This window comes from Macrotis lagotis, chromosome 3 (assembly GCF_037893015.1).
Source record: "Macrotis lagotis isolate mMagLag1 chromosome 3, bilby.v1.9.chrom.fasta, whole genome shotgun sequence".
Classification (NCBI taxonomy): Eukaryota; Metazoa; Chordata; class Mammalia; order Peramelemorphia; family Peramelidae; genus Macrotis; species Macrotis lagotis.
The window spans coordinates 229,309,868-229,326,894 of record NC_133660.1 but is presented as its reverse complement, the minus strand read 5'-3'; the positions used below and the strand labels follow the sequence as shown (position 1 = coordinate 229,326,894).

The window sequence follows — 17,027 nt, the reverse complement described above, 5'->3', positions numbered from 1 at the left end:
TCACAGGTAGCAGTATCAGCTTAGGTCTTTCTCTGAGATATCAATAAAGCACATGGCCTTCCTCTATATCTCTCTTATTTACTGAAGCTCAAGCCTACTTTTTTTTCTTCTTTTGCTGTTTCTTCCAGTATGGCACCCTCCATCCCCACTCCTTTACTTGACTCGACTTATTTGCTTCTAGACCTAAGATTCTCTCTCTAGTTTAGAGATGGTTTTGTTCTTATAAAAAACATCTTTTAGGGCATGACCAAGGCTCTCTGTCAATGGCATTGATTAATTCAAAGAGATTTTAAAATCTGGTTCTTTGTTGTTGCTTGTCCTTTGTAGCAGAAGAGTACAAATGGCATCCTGAGGGCGGTGTTTTGATTAGATTGAGAATTAGGTAGAGCTGTGAACAATCTTAACCCTCACTTCTCTAGTCATTGTAGTTCAGTGACAAGACAAAGGTGAAGGTTACTGGTGAAATAGCATTAATAGCCTTTGATGAAATAGCCTTTGATGCAGTGGGTACTCTGGTCTTTACCAGATCTCAGTTTGTCTGAGCCCTCATCTATTTAGTGACTTAGGTCTAGGTGTGATGATGATGATGATGATGATGATGATGATGGTATTTATTTTTGAAGAAGTTTCACTAGGAAGGTGAAACTGAAATGCTGTGAATTGAATTTGAGTGAAGGATATAACTGTACTAAGTTACCAGCCTCACTTTCTATTGTGGAGCCATCTGGGTTCATTGAAACAGGATGATTAGAAAAGGTTCTGGATGCAAGGCAATCTGATCTAGGAAAGAGTTGAGACAAAAGATGGCCATCACAAAGATATTTTAGGGGAAGACCCTAAGAGTTTCAGATTAGAAGAGAAAGAAGAAAGGAAATAAAGGCTTGTTCACATGCTGACTGATTCAATCAAGAAATCCTGGAACTCCAGCCTTACACTTGGTGTATATGGAATTTTTCTTCTTTAGTGTCATTTCCACTGACAATCATATTTCTCTTTTATTTTGAACTATTTGCTATTGCCAAGGATTTTTAGTGGTAAGAATGGCATTTCCTCAGTAGCATTTCTCAGTCTTCAGGACAGGAACTGTAGAACCTACATAAAGGGAGATCAAGTCACATCTCTACAAGGAAGGAGAAATATAGGATGCTAGAAATGGTAGGATCAAAAGATGGTTTTTCTGTTTTGTTTTGTTTTAGGGTAGGAGAGACTAGGGCAGGTTTATTGGCTCTAGGGAAGGACCAAGTATATTGAATGAGATTAAAGATAAAAGAAAGGGAGGGAATGATTGTGGGGACAATCTGCTCAGGAAGATGGGAGGGGCTGGGATCTAGGCTGTCCTTAGAAGGACCACCTCTTCAGTTGAGACCATAGCTAAGGAGGAGATGGTGGAGTGAGAAGACATCCTCTTAGGAGGAGAGAAGGAAAAACTCTCTTTAAATGGCTTCAATTTTTACAGTTCAGTATGATTTAAGATCCTTAGAATAGAGGTTGGGGGGAGGAATTCTGGAGGTAGTTTGTGGAGAGAAGATTCAGAACAAAGAGATGTGAGGATTATAAAGATTGTTTTGTTGCAGTGGGGTTGAGATTAGCTAACATAAATTTCTAGTGGACCCACTGGAGCCTTGGTTTTGTATTTTGCTTCCCTCATTGGAGGAAAACATCAAATCCTTGAGGATGAAATGAGAATGTTTTGGAGGGGATCTGTAGAAAACATACAGCAGAATTTCAATTGGTGGTAAAAATGGATTGAATGAACTACAAAGAAGAAGTTCCTGTAAATAGCAAAAAGGAGTATTCTGACTCTCCTATCTCAACCAGAGTGTATCTTCGACCCCTCCCCCACCCCCTTCTGCCTCTATTCTTGGAATGTTCTCTCTCTTCACCTCCACCTTCTGTCTTTTTTCAAGACTCAGCTTGTATTTCCACTTTCTGCAAGAGATCTTTCCCAGTCCCTTCCCCCAGTGTGCATGCTTTCTTTCTGGAATGACCTTGCATCCATCCTGCATATATTTTGTATGTATTATGTTTGTCCTTTGTTCTCAAAGGGAGGATGCCATGACACACACATGAACTGGATTTGAGTGAGGAGGTGTGGTGCTAAATCACCAGTCTTGTTTCTCCTTTGGAACCATCTAGTCATTACCAGATATGGATCAGGAAGATTGGAGATGGCTCTGGATGTGAGGCAATCAGGGTTAAGTGACTTGCCCAAGATCACACAACTAGTAGTCAAGGGTTTGAGGTCAAATTTGAATTCAGATCCTTCTGACTCCAGGGCTGGTACTCCATCCATTGCATCAATTAGCTGCCCAGTATTTTGCATGTGTGTCATTGTTTGCAAGACATTTCTTGAGAGTAGGGACCATGGTTTTGTCTTTCTTTGTCTCCTAGCACCATGCCTGAGACATACTAAGCAACTAATACATAGTCACTGATTGATTCACTAGCATTTACAAAATGCTTTTGCATACGAAAACCTGTCATCATCTTCCAGTGTGACTGGTTTGATATAGAAGGTCCATACCAAAGGAATGCAAGAAACAAAAAGATTTGCTAACTGCCACTCCTATTCCCGTTCTTCCATTAGATATAGACTACCCTATGAATTCTCTTAAATCCCCTGGCTGTTGGAAAAAAAGAAGAGAAACAAAGAAGGGATAAATTGAATATAGGTGGGCAACAATGGATGATAGAGAGAAGCTAGAACTACTCAGTCCTTATTTTGCTTTTTTTTTTCCTGTCAAGGAGAAATCGTGAATAGGGAAACAAAACGTAAGATATAAGGTCATGCCCATGGTAAGACCATATCATGGGTTCAAGTCATCAGACCTAGATAACCTACATCTCACTGTACTGAAGGAACTGATAATGTGATGTCTGGGCTACTGACAATGGTCTTTGAAAAACAATAAAGAATGAACTAGAGGGCAAATGTTCAACCAGAGAAGAGTAAAGCCTGCAAATTATAGGTTGGTGATGTAACAGAGTTTTAGAATGTATTGTTTAAGAGATGGTTTGTGAACTTTTAGAAGGGAAGTGGTTTGTCAAGAACAGGTCGTACCAGATAAACCTCATTTCCTTTTTTTTTTTGACAGGATACTAAACTGGTAAATCAGGGAATGATGTAGATGTAATTTATGTAGATTTCAGGGAAACATTTGACAAAATCTCTCAAGCTATATTTGTGGAAGATGGAGAGATATAGTGTAGATAATTGTATTTTTTTTGTTTTTATTTTTTAGTTTTTGCAAGGTGATTATGAAGTGTCTGAGACTGGATTTGAACTCAAGTCCTCCTGACTGCTGGGCCAGTGCTGTATCCACTGTGCTACCTAACTGCCCCTTAGATAATTGTATCATTAGGAGGATTCAGAATAAGTTGAGTGAACAACTATTAAAAATAGGCATTAATAGGTTGATAACCACTGGGAGGGAGCTCTCTGATGGAGTATTCCATGAATCTGCTGTTGACTCTAAACTGTTCAACCAGAAAGTAACAGTTGATATGCTCCTCAAATTTATAGACAATGCAAAGCTGGACAGTTACCACATTTGGTGAGAATATGAAGCTCTACAAAGTTCTTGGTAGTGTAGAATGATGGTCAGATTTAAAAAAAAAAGATGGAAATTTAGTAGAGATAAATGTTAAATCCCATACCTGGGTTCAAAGAATCAATGACTCAAGAACAAGATGCAGAGCTGTGACTAGCCAATGGTTTAGTGTGAAAAATGATCAGGGAGTTTTAGTGGGCTGTGAGCTCAATGAGACAAAATCTGGCAGTCAAAAAAAACCCTCCAGTAACCCTGCATTAAGAAGTAGTGGGGGTGGCTAGGTGGTGTAGTGGATTGAGAACTTGGCCCTGGAGTCAGGAGTACCTGAGTTCAAATCCGACCTCAGACACTTAATGATTACCTAGCAGTTCGGCCTCCGGCAAGCCGCTTAACTCCATTGCCTTGCAAAAAAACAAACAAAAAAAAAGTAGTGGAATGGGGGCAGCTAAGTGGCTCAGTGACTAGAGCACAAGTCCTGGAGTCTTTAGTACCTGAGTTCAAATCCGCCCTTAGATACTTAATAATCACCTAGCTGTGCGGCCTTGGGCCAGTCACTTTCATGCCATTACCTTGCAACAACCTAAAAACCAAGAGAAATCCAGAAGTAGCGGGACGGGATAATGCCATATTTGGGATGCTCTCTTTAGCACTGGGTGCGACATTTCTTTTTCGTTTTTGCAAGGCCACCCAGCTAGGTCATTAAGTGTCTGAGGCGCACTTGAACTCAGGTCCTCCTGACTCGGGGTCCACCTGGCCGCCCTGGTGCCACATTCGGGCTGGTGCTCAGGAGCAGCTAAGAGTTGGAAGGCTGGCTGGTCCTCGGCCTGGAGGCAAGCCCCTTGTGCCCCCCGCACACTTCGGGCAGCTCGGTGCCCTCTCGGGGCGTGGACCCCTCCCCGGCGCTCCCACCCTGCACCTGGGCAGAAGCAGGTGAGGCTCGCATGTCGGGGGGCCCCGGGCCCTGTGAGGGGGGTCACTGGCGGGGGTGCGTGGCCGGGCCGCCGCCCCGTGGGTGTGGCGGGGGGGGGGGCTGGGAGGCCCTCCCTGCCAGGCTCCCGCGGGCCGGGGGCGGGCCGGGTGGGCAGGCGCGGGCCCCGCCCCCCGCGCGGCTCCCCGCCCGGCCAGGTGAGGCCCCCGCCCCGGGCCCGGGCCCCGCGGCCCCCGCCCCGCCCCCGCCCCGCCCGCGCCGCCCGGCCCGGCCCCGCCGCCGCCCCCGCGTGCCGAGGGGCGGGGGGAGCCCCGGTGCCGGGCCGGCGCAGTGCGCATGCTCGCGGCGCGGCGCCCCCGACTCCTCGCTCGGCTGGGCTCGGGCATTTCCGCCTCTTTGTTTTAAACTCCGGACGGATTTTTTTTTCCTCCTTTTCGGGGGGACCCGGAGGGAGCGGCGCCCCCTCCCCCTCTGCCCCTCCCCGCGCGGCCCCCGCGCGCGGCCCCGCCGATCGGCGACTCGCAGGTCAGTCAGTGCGCCGGCCCCCTCGGGCCCTCCGGCCGCGGCCCCCGCGGGCCCCCGCCGCCCCCCGGCCCGGCGCCCCCCTCGGGGCCGCGCTGCCCCTGCCCCCCGGCCGCCGGGCGCGCCCCGCGGCCCGGCCCGGCCCTCGTCCCTTTAAACGCTCCGCCCGCGGGCCCGGCCGGCCTTCCCGGGCCTGCGCGGCCTCCGCCGCCCCCGGCGCCCGGGCCCCCGGGGCCGCCCTGGCCCGCCAGGCCCCGCCGCGCCGCAACTTTGTGGGGGCCGCGGCCGCGGCTCCCCAAGGACGCCGGGGCGCGAGGGCCGGGCCGGGGCCAGCGGACGCCCCGGTGTGCCGCGTGGGAGTGGGGGGCGCGCGTGGGGGCCTTGCGTGGCGGCGTGTGCCGCGGGGGTGGGGGCTGCCCGGTCCCCAAACATGAGGGGCTGGTGGTGCCGGTGCCCGGGCCCGAGCGGCTTGGGGTGCCCCCGCGCTCTAGAGGTGAAAATTGGCCTGGTGGGGGGAAGGTGCAGCTTTCCGGGGTTCGTGGGTGGATCGCGGGGCTTCTTTATCCTGGCTCCCCCTTAATTGGGAAAATACTTAAGAATTATAGGTGGGGGGCAAGTTTCCCTTGAACTTGCCCCCCAATCCCTTAGAATATAATAGAACATTTACCCCTTTGTTGGATGATTAGAGAGCAGGTAGTCAAACCCCCTAGTGAGGGTGGGGGTGGGAATGACTTTTTTTGGGGGGGGGTGATTTTGATCCTTCATTTGTGGAAATACTCTGAAAGTATCAGATATGAGCACAGTGGGTTCAGTGGGTGACAAGACTGATAGGAAAGTTGGGGACTGGTTTTGGAGCCTTCAGAATGTCAGGAGGATCTGGGTGCCAAAAAAAGTCTTCACTTTTCTGGTGGAGAAATCCTTATTTCAGATTCTTCAGTTATCTTTTCACTGGAACAGAACTCTTTATCTGAACCATGTACCCTGTGGGTTGAGAAATAGTTTAGGAAAATTGATTCTTATAACTTGACTTGACAAGATCCAGAACTTTTTGTACATGTTTATTTACATTTTTAGTTCATTTTTGCAACATCCTTTTAAAATTTTAGTTTTCTTTCATATTTTCAATCTAGCAAAAAGAATCCAGAGTTGGGAAATAGGTCTTCTAACTTGATTTTTGACAGTGACAAAAACCTTCTAATTCAATTAACCATCCAGCCTTAACCCCCCCCCCTCATTTAAGTGTTAGGGGATTAGGGTTAAGAATATACTTTAAAATTTCCAGCTACAATATTACCTTTTACCAAATTTATTATTGAATTGCCATTAATGTGTCATAGCTCTCATTAAATTTGCCTATAGATTTCCTTTTGTTCTTTCACTATTATTGGGAGGTTTGACACACACTACATGTGAAGGGACAACTCTGCTCTCAGTTTGAAGTTAGTATAGGATCATGGATAGGAACTTAGATTAGCCTAGGTCCTCTCATTTTTAAAGATGAGGCATCCTGAGCCCCAGGGAATGAACTGGCTTGCTACTAAAAGTCAGGAGGTAGACTATCCAACCAGTTCCTTATTTACTGTGCCACACTGCCTCTCATGATGTTTAGTTTTATTTTGTGATATTTTAATGTGTAAGTTTTAGAAAACATACAGCAAAATGAAACCTGATTAGGTAACTAGCATTCTGTCTATGATGTCAATGTTGTGACTTCAAATTTAAAAACAAGTTTTCACTTTTCCCTCGTTTCCTCTGATTTAAAGGGGAAAAGATCAGAAGGATAAATTTTGTTTCCATCTGATGATTTTTATCCTGAAGTGTTAAACTTATTCCAACCCAGCTAAATTTCTTTTCTGATTTAATTTGGTCAGATTGCAGACTTTGGCAGGTCCTGTTAGTATCCCACAGACACTTCAGGTGCAACATGTTGAAAGCTAATTTTTCTTAAAACTGTTGCTCTTTCTGACTTCATTGTTTCACTTTGAGGCACATCCTTTCACCTCGTTTCCCATGTTGCTACCTTGGTCTTGCCTTTGATGCTTTCTTCCTCACTTTTCTTATTCAATTATTTGTCAAGTCCCTTGGAATCTGCCTTTGAATCAGCTCAGGCTTCCTTCCATTCCTTTTCTGAGTATATATTCCACACTGTTGCTGGTCTTCTGCCTTTACTTTTCCTGCCTTAACCCTTCTTCCCTCCATCTCAGAATTGTTCTCCACCTGTCCCCTGCTCAGAACTCTTCAGTGATTAAGTATTAATTATCTCAATTACAGTTTAGGCTCCTCTGTGTGACTGTCGCCAAAGCTGCCCAAAATCTAGTGTTACCCTAACTTCACAACTAGTACTTATCCAGCTTCTCTTAATTTCGAGCCAAATTAGACTACTCTGCTTCCAGAGAATCTCTGTACTCTTATGGTGCAAAGCAACTCTCAATGTGCAATATTTCCTATTTCTGGAATATTGTCCCTTTTCACTTTTAGGCTTCTTGTCAGTCAATTAAGGCCTAAGTCAAATGCCATATCTTCTCTGAAACCTTCCCTCATTTGTATTTATACTTCTACTCCTACCATAGTTCTAGGAATATTGGAGGTATTTAATAAATACTTATGGGTTAATTATCAATTCTAGACCTGTATCAGTGAAATCATGGCTTGAATTATTGTCACTTGTCCAAAGAAGCTTAGTAAAGTTTGCTTACCAGAAAATTGGCCACCACCAAAGTGTGGTGGAGTGTGTGTGGTACGGTGCCATGGAGTTGGGAGTGGCTGAAATCTGTTGGTAGAAAATTGTTTAAAGTCTTGAAAGAATATTGATGTTTCTTAGAAAAATAAATGGCTAGCATTTGAAAACTTGAGTTCTTGGTAAGGAAATAAACTAAGACCTTTTAAGAATCAGAATTAGGCCAGTGATTTCCCTGGTAGAGGCAGCTCCTGGGGTCTTTACCAATAGAAGTTGATACTTTGTCTGCAATTTACGATTACTTAGAGAGTCACCTGAAACACCCAAAGCTGCAGTGACTTGCTCAGAGTGATAGAGCCAGAGTCTGTCAGAGGTGCAATTTGAATCCAAGGTTTTCTGGCTTCTGGGTTGGGGTGCTGTGGCCCCCACAGTGCCTATCAGAGTAGATACAGATTCTTAATTGAGAGTTCTTTAGAGACTTTTAAGAAGTGTGTTTTAGACATAGAAAAAGATTTTGTGACTTGGTGACATGCAATGTTATCTCCCTATTGATTTCACAGATAAGGGGTCATAATGACCAATTAGTCCAATTCTACTCTTTGAAGGCTCTTTCACTTTTGACTTGAGGGAAAAATTGCTATAGATTTTAGGCCTTTCCTCTCCTCTTGCTAGAATTCTTTTCTCTCTGGCTACTGCAATCTTATTTTTGGAATTTTCTGGGATATAATTGTGGGGCAGGGGAAGTATATGTACTAGACACCATGTGTTTCCTTGAGGTGACCACTTCTGCAGGTTTTTGTATAGTGTTCCAAAGACCACCTACCTTCATAATAACTTAGGTATCTCCTTCATTAAATCTCTGGTATTGGGAAGAGATTCCCTTGTGTTTCAGGATCTTAATAGGAGGCTCCTAATACTCTCCAAAGTGCCAAGAATTCCCTTTTGTTGTCATTTTCCTTAAAGAAGGGATATCTTTTTAGTTATATAAGTTGGGATTCTTTGACCTGGTTGCCTTAATTTAGGGGATCTTTGTTGTTCCCCAACTTGTATTTCAAAAATTGAAATTTGTTTGATTTGGGTTCTCTTATGTTTGTTTAAAGTTCTTTTAGCACTGAAACATAACTTGAGCCTTTAAGTTAATATTTTACTCATTTTAAAACCCAGTGGACTTAAACAACCCTAAAAACACCCTTACTGATGAACATTTTTGTTTCTTGAAGTTGAATAATAAGAATAAGGGATTGATAAACATATAAAAGCAATAGTTTATAAATAGTGTTTTGGTAAGTTTCTGGCTAAGTTGGACATTAAACTAAAATACTATAGTTCCATGGATGTACTTTCTTCAAATTGGCCCATTATAGTGGGCACATTCAAAGATAATCAATGATGTTTTTCATGAATCTTAGGGGTTTAGGAAACTAACTTTTGGGAAGGATGCTCTAATTGGAATTTTTATTTGAAAACACACCCTGAAACCTGTTCCTGTAAAAACAAGAATTGAAAACTGGCTATAGTGTCTCTCAAGAGCTCTTAGATTTGATTGTTTTGTCCTAGGCATTAGGAGAGCCCAAAATCAGTTATTTCAGAGAAGTTGAAAAATGTGTTTTGGTTTGTGTTTAAATATGTGTACATTTACACATATTGTCCTCACAGTTAATACTTGATTTTTCTTTGGGGGGATGTGGAGAAGAAGAGAAATAGTATTAAACTCTTAACTATTTCACAATTTTTTCTTTGCTGAGATAGGGAAGGCCAATGAAACTTCCTAGTCATCTTGACATTCAAAGCAGAACTGGTAAAAGCTTTACTGTGGTAGGAGGAAGTTAATATCCTTAAGAAAAGTTGTTTTTGCCACTTAGTAGATATACTATTTTTTTTCTGTGAATTTAAATTACTACTTAAAAAACAACTCCTTTTACCATAGATATTCAGGAGTTATATATTTATTAACTTCATAGGTACTTAATGTCTTCCATAAGAATGTAAGCTTAGGGTGAATAGGGATTATTTCATCCTTTATACTTACTTTTAGCTAGGTGGCACAGAGAGGTAGAGCAATGGGCCAGGAGTCAGGTAGACCTGAGTTCAAATACAGCTCAGACACTCAGTAGCTGTGTGCCTGAGCAAGTCACTTAACCCCCTTGTTTGCCTCACTTCCTCATCTATCAAGCTGGAGAAGGAAATGGCAAACTACTCCAGTATCTTCACCAAGAAAAGCCCCAAATGTGGTCATGGAGAGGCAGACTTGACTGAAACAACTGAATGACTGCATCATAGTAATAACATTGACTAATTAGTTGAACTAGTAGACACTTAATAAACATTTATTAATTAGTTGACTTGGACTAATTAGTTCCCCCCCATCTGTAAAATGTGGAAAATCATACCTTTCCCTGATTATCTTACAGGATCCATTGAAAGAATTTAAGTGAAGCACTTTGCTTGCAAATATACAGTAAACTAATCCAGTAAGTCAAAAAGAATTCATTGCCTACTGTGTACTAACTAAGCACTGTGCTAAGTTCTGGAGAACCAAAGTCTTTGCCTTCAAGGTGTTCACAGGCTAATGGGGAGGGAGGAGAAAAACTACTCTATAAACAAATTTTCTGTTAGATCATTTGGAGATCATTTCAGAGAGAAGGATGCAGTAAGGAGTGCTGGGAAAGGTTTCTTGTGGAAAATGGGATTTTAGCTGAAACTTGAGAGGTTAGGGAGAAAATTTAATATTTGCAAAATAGCCAGTGAAAATGCACTGACTCAGGAAATACGATCTTTTTTGGGGGAATTATAGATGAGAGGTATTATAGATGAGAGTATTATAGATGAGAGTGTGTAGTATAAGAATGCTAGAAAGGTAGGGATAAGTCAGTTTATGAAAGACTTTAGTAGTCAAACAATTTTTTTTTTGATGCTGGAAGTAAAAGTGAGCCACCAGAGTTTATTGAATGGGGAGGTAATACAATTAAATCTGACTGGGGTGGGGAGACTAGCTAGCTGGCTATTATAGTAGTCCTGGCATGAGTTAATGAGATCCTGCACTAGTGTTTGTAGTGTCAGAGGAGAGAATAGGATGTATAGGAGAAATATTGACAAGGTAGAATAAACAAGATTTGACAACTGATTGCATGGTGGAGCCTGGTAAATGTGATTGAGAAATTGAGGTTGACAGGTTGTGAGCCCTGGGTACTTTTGACCAGCTAGAAAGAAGGAAATGGTTTGAGGGAAAGATAATGAATTTTGGATGTAATTGAGTTTAAGATATCAATGGGACATCCATTTGGAGATGTGCAGGAGGTAGTTGAAGTTTGGAGACTGAAGGTCTGGAGAAATAGGACCAGATAAATAGATCAAAGAATCATCACCTTAAAGTTGGTAATTAAATTGATGGGAGCTGATAAGATCACCAGGAGAAATTGTATAAGTGAAGAAAAGACAACCAAGAGAGAGAGAGAGTCTTGGAGAACATCCACATTTAATATATATGGCCTGAATAAAGCCCTATCAAAGGAGATTGAGAAGGAATGGTTAGACCAGTAGGAGGAGAACCAGGAGAGATTAGTGTCATGAAAACCTAAGGAGAAGAGAGAATTAAGAAGAGGATGAACACCAGTTTTAAAGATTGCAGAGAAGTCAAGAAGGGTGAGAATAGGTTGTTAGATTTGGCAATTAAGAGATTATTAGTAATTTTGAAGAGAGCAGTTTCAGCCAAATTACAAAGCCTGCATCCAGAGTTAAGAGGATGAGAGGAAAGGAAGTAGAAAATTCAGTTGTAAATTGCTTTTTCAAGGAAGGGATGGATTGATCAAATGAGGATTTTTTTGAAGATGGATACAAAGGCATATTTTATCCACATGCATTGTAGGCAGCAGGGAAACAACCAGTAGATAGGGAGAGATTGTGAATAAGTGAGGGAGTGGGGTGATAGAGATTAAAGATAAGTGAGAGAATGTGGATGATAGGGTGAGAAAATCTGCTAGAGAAAATGGGATAGAATGGGATCTAGTAGATCCCATTAGGTAGAGGGGTTTGCCTTGCAATGGAGAAAGGCTACTTCTTTATCTGAAACATGAGTAAAGCAAGAGATAGTGGGGGAAGACATCTTGAATAATATGAGATAAGGAGGGATTGCCAGTTGAATGGCTTAAGTTTTTTTTTTTCCAGTGAAATGAGTCAAGATTTTCATCTTAAATGAAAGAGGAGAACTTAAAGGAAAAGCCATTGTGGTGAATGGGACAAGTAAAAGGTTTACCTTACCCCAGTGAGGACTCAGGTAGTTGAGATTATAGTAGTTCCAGTCAACTTGGTTTCAGTGATCCTCCCCTTCCCCCAGCTTCATTTAGCATCATGAAAGTAGAATAAGAGGCAGAGGATGGTGAAAATAATTCCAAGACTAGGCTTAATATGGCAAGATTGACAGTAGAATAAGGGGGAAAAGGACTTAACAAGAATATAATATAGTTAAAAATGATTCACCAAAGGGTTGGGATGGGGGAGAGAAGAGAGTTTAGCCAGTGAAAGGGTGATAGTATGGGAAAGACCTGAGTGATTGAGGTACTGGAGAGATAGAAGCACAGGGTTAGGGGTTGTAAGGCAGAGAGAGAGAGAGATGGAATGAGAAAAGATTTTGGCCAGGTCTTAAAAGGTAAAAGTGATGTTAATTAGTGAATCATATTTAGCCATTATGACCTGTGGTTTGCTTCATTCAAATTGTAATCTTTTTGATAACCTAATTGCAATTATCCTCTCATGACAAAATTGATCCCTAAATTTTCTTTCAACTTGAATTTTTAATCCTAGTCACTCTCTTATGACTTCTCATAATTTTTGCTGTTAATCTAGTTATAAAAAAAAACTATTCTCAGTATATTTTATGATACTAATGTGGTACATTAGATATGGGCAACACAGCAGTATTTAGTAAGTTTTGAGAAAAATTTTTTGAGGAAGTACAGCCAAAATGGCAGTTGGAGAAAGCTGTAAAAGCATCAAGTTCATTCCATAAATCTCTAAATGGATCTAGAACATGTACCAGACCGAATCCTGAAGGGGAAATCTAGGAAAAAAAATCACAGCAAGTCATTTGTTCAGTCCAGCTTGGCATAGGAAGATAAAAAAGTCTTTAGAGATTGGGTTAGACTCCGGTAGACTTTGGAATAGGTTCGACCCAGAGCAGGAGGAGCATTCCAGCTCCTGGTGGAGAGGTGGGGGGAGCTATTCACCAGGGCAGCAGTACATCTCATACCAATACTGAGCTACTACCAGACCCTACTGGGGCACTATGATGGAAACAGGTGCCAAGGGGCAGATTTGTTATCTACTACACAGTACTGGCTCTTAGAATCAGGGAAAACTGAAAGGATGATTTTTATGGTTTTGTGGGGTTTTTTTGTTTGTTTGTTTTGCATTCCTAGCACAGTACCTGGAACAAACATTGACTGACTGAATAAGGAATAAGTTAGATGAAGTCCTCTCCTGGTAGTTTTTGTTTGCCAGTTTGAATGACTAGGGATTTCTACAAGTAGAGAGGATTGTAGGGGCAGCTGGGTAGTTAGGGATAGAGGGCTAGACCAGGAGTCTGAAGACCCAAGTTCAAATTCAGTTTTGAACATTTATTGTATGACTCAGGGCAAGTCTCTTTAACCCTTGTTTGCTTCAGTTTCCTCAACTGTAAAATGAGCTAGTGAAGGTTTCTTTGCCAAGAAAATCCCCAATGGGGTCACAGAGTTGGATGCAATTGAAATGACTAAACAATGACAAACTGAGAAGGGGACCTGCGCACTGCACTAAGAAAGGAGGAAGCTTGGAAAGAGCAGCAGCAGTGGTGTGGCTCAGACATCAGGAACAGAGCTGTTCTATCTCCTAGTTCAGCCTATAGAGGAATAACTAGGGTAGGACTCCCAGACCAAAGACAATTCTATGTCTCTTTGAATCAACATATTGAAAGCAAGTCCAGCACCAGGCTACTTTTGCTCAAATCCAAACCTAGAACAGGAATGTGAATAGCTTAGACTGGCATGGAAAGCACATAAACTTTGCCTCAGATTAGCTCACTTTGGGATGTTCCTAGATGTCCCTGATCCCCTGGAATAACAGCATTCATTACCCCCAGAAAACAGCAATGAGACCAGTCCAGACTTTTGTTCCAGAAGTGCTTACAGAGTTGAGCCCTAACATCAAGTCTAAAATCAAGAAGTAATCTGGAAAAGCGAACAAACAAAATCCTACCAAAAGAAGAATGGAAGGCCAAGATACAAATTCAGAAGAGAATGACTCCAAAAGCATTTATAATCAAAGCTTCAGAGAAAAATAGAACTTGAGAAAAAACTTGGCTAGAATACCTAGAAGAGATGAAAAAAAGAGTTTTTAAAAATTGTATAAATAGAATGAGTACAATTGAGGAAAAATTGGAAAAGACATGATATATGTGAGAGAAAGAATTAAAAAAGGAATTAACATATTGTCACAAGAGGTACAAAACCTTGCTAAAAGTACGAATGGACCAAATATAAGACTGACTCCGTGAGACCACAGGAAATATTTTTTGAATGTTACTTTTTCAATTACATGCAAAGATAGTTTACATTATTTCATCTTTTTTGTTTGTTTTTTAGGTTTTTGCAAAGCAATGGGGTTGAATGGCTTGCCCAAGGCCACACCTAGGTAATCATTAAGTGTATGAGGTCGAATTTGAACTCAGGTCCTCCTGACTCCAGGGCAGGTGCTCTATCCACTGGGCCACCTAGCGGCCCAACATTTCATCTTTTTGTAAGCTTTTGAGTAGAAAAATGTAGGACTCGGGTCAAATCTTGCTTCAGACACTTAATAATTACCTAACTCTGTGACCTTGAGCAAGTCACTTAACTCCATTGCCTTGCAAAAACTAAAAAAAAGCAACAAAAAACCCAAAGCAAGAATCATTGTACTGTGTGAATGCTACAATTAAATAAAGCTTAGACTTTTCTGTTTCAAGAGAAAACTGTTAAAAATAGAAAAAATTTACCTCCTGAAAGAAACCCCCCAAAAGAAAATTTCCAGGATGTCATATCCAAGATCCAGAATTTCCAGGACAATGGAAATTTCCATGAAAATAGCTAATAAAAAAGAATTTGAGCCACAGCATAGAATCACACATGATATACTACTATAGAGAATGTGGAATACAATATTCCAGAAGGCAGAGGATATGGGTTAATAGCTGTGAATAACTTACTCAGAAAAACTGACTATAATGCTACAGGGAAGAAAATAGACCTTAAATAAAAATGGAGGACTGCCAATCATTCCTGATGCAAAGACCAGGGCTAAGTAGAAATTTTGAAGTTCAAACACAACAGTGAAGAGAAGCATCAAAAGGTAAACATGTCTGAACAATGATAAAGGACTAAACAAAGACAAATGCTTAAATCCTATATGGACAGATGAAATATGTATCTTTTCATTATCAGGAGTCATAGAGGGGAAAGAACTTGGAAGTGGTTCTTTTATGTTTAGATAATTTTAGAGAAGAATGGAGAGGGGAAGAGGAATAACTGTGAGACATAGAGAGGGAGGAGTGGGAAAGACAAGAACTTTAGAGAAAAATATAATCCATGCAGGTTGACAAATGAGGAGGGGTGAGGGAGCTCTTGACAGTTCAATCTTAATCTTATCTGAACTTCCCTTCAAAAGAAAGACAGATACAGGGCGGATAAAGCACCGGCCCTGGAGTCAGGAGTACCTGAGTTCAAATTAGGCCTCATACACTTACCTAGCTGTGTGGCCTTGGGCAAGCCGCTTAACCCCATTTGTCTTGCAAAAAAAAAAAACCAACCTAAAAAAAAAGACAGATACAACATAGAAATAGGAATAAAGGAGAAGAGGAGAAAAGGTAGAAGGAGAATAGATCAAGGGGTGATTAGTTCTAAGCAAGATAAACTATGGATATACTAAAGTAGTTGTAAGTTCTTTGAGTTGGGATGCCTTTAAACTAAGGAGCAGATGGAAAAGTTATAGTATATACATGTGATGGAATACTATTGTGCTTTTGAAATGGAGATGGTTGAAGAGAACTGGGAAGACTTGTATGAACTGATGCAAAGTGAACAGAATTAGAACAGTTTGTACATTGACAGCAATATGGTAAAGGCCAGCAATTTTGTTGTAATAAGGAACTCTTATTTGCATAATAATTAACATAATGACTCCAGGAATAATAATGAAGCATGTTGCCCATCTATTAGAAAATAGGATGATGATGGATGAGATAAGTCTTTTCTAGGCCATGACCAATGTGTGAATTTATTTTAAGTGTACATGTTTGTAATGGGTTTTGTTTTTCTTTTATTCTCAAGTTGGGGAAGGGAATAATTAATGAGGATAGTTTTTGTTCATTGAAACAAATATTACCAAAAAAAAGGAAATATCTCTTGAAGGTTATACTATCACAGTTGCCCTGAGGAATAGGACATTTCATCTTTGGTTTCCTTTGAACAGAATATCTCAGGGTAACTGTGCAAATATCTCCCCCTGCCTCCCTTCACCATTCCATCCCCACATCCACATATTCTATGCCTCTGTATCCCTTTCACCACTTTTTTGGCCCCACTTTAGTTTCCCACTGTTTTTGACTTTCCCAGTGAGAGCCTAAAATCTCAGTATATTTTTCTCCTTTTGACTCAGAAGATAACCATCTTCCCTTATCGGCTTTGGCTTTCTCCTTAATCATACTCCATTAATCATCTTTTGTCTCATTCTGCATCTTTCCAGTACACTTCCACCATAACTTTCTGAACAATGGACTTTTTACCCTCTTTGCCCTATTCTCTTTACTCTCTATAGCATTTGCTACTTGGTCACCTTCTTCCTTCAAAAAGTTTTTTACTTTGGTTTCCCTAATACTATGTTTTTTTCATTTTTCTTCTATGGCTCTGCTCCCTTGTTGCATTTGATAGAATCTCTTTGCTTCCCATTCCCTTCAAATGTTGATATTCTGCAAAATTACTTTCTCCCTAACAGGGAGGCAAGTGTTACTGAATCCTGTATAAATATGAGCTATTATTTAAGTCTTGACCCTGTTCTATTCTTTGTATTTATTCTCCTGAGTGTATTGAACAGAGATTTTTGCCTTCTTTATCGATCAGTCCTTTAGCACAGTGCTTGGCAAGTAGTAAATATAAATGATTGTTGAATAACTCCTTCATATCTCTCCTTTAAGTGAATATCTTAAAAAACATCTGGTTTCACATCTCATCTTTGACTTTTAGGATCATAGTATCAGAAATTAAGAGTTGGATAGGGATTCTTACAGAATGTCTATGTCAGAAACTGTTTCCAATATAAGGGATTTGAACATCAAGGGTGGAATGTG

The 17,027-nt window shown here is 41.3% G+C and overlaps 1 protein-coding gene across 4 annotated transcripts in view; it reads left to right on the top strand.

Annotated features, from left to right (window-relative positions):
* Window positions 1-4,847: 4,847 nt before the first annotated feature.
* Window positions 4,848-17,027, top strand: part of PCGF3 (polycomb group ring finger 3) — a 130,309-nt gene continuing 118,129 nt past the window's right edge. For 2 of the 4 annotated variants that reach the window (XM_074230105.1, XM_074230106.1), the window contains exon 1: window positions 4,863-5,004. The gene's annotated coding sequence lies outside the window, so the exon portion shown is untranslated. Of the gene's footprint in view, window positions 5,005-17,027 lie in introns of all 4 variants that reach the window. The other 2 variants (XM_074230110.1, XM_074230109.1) reach the window with 2 other exon arrangements.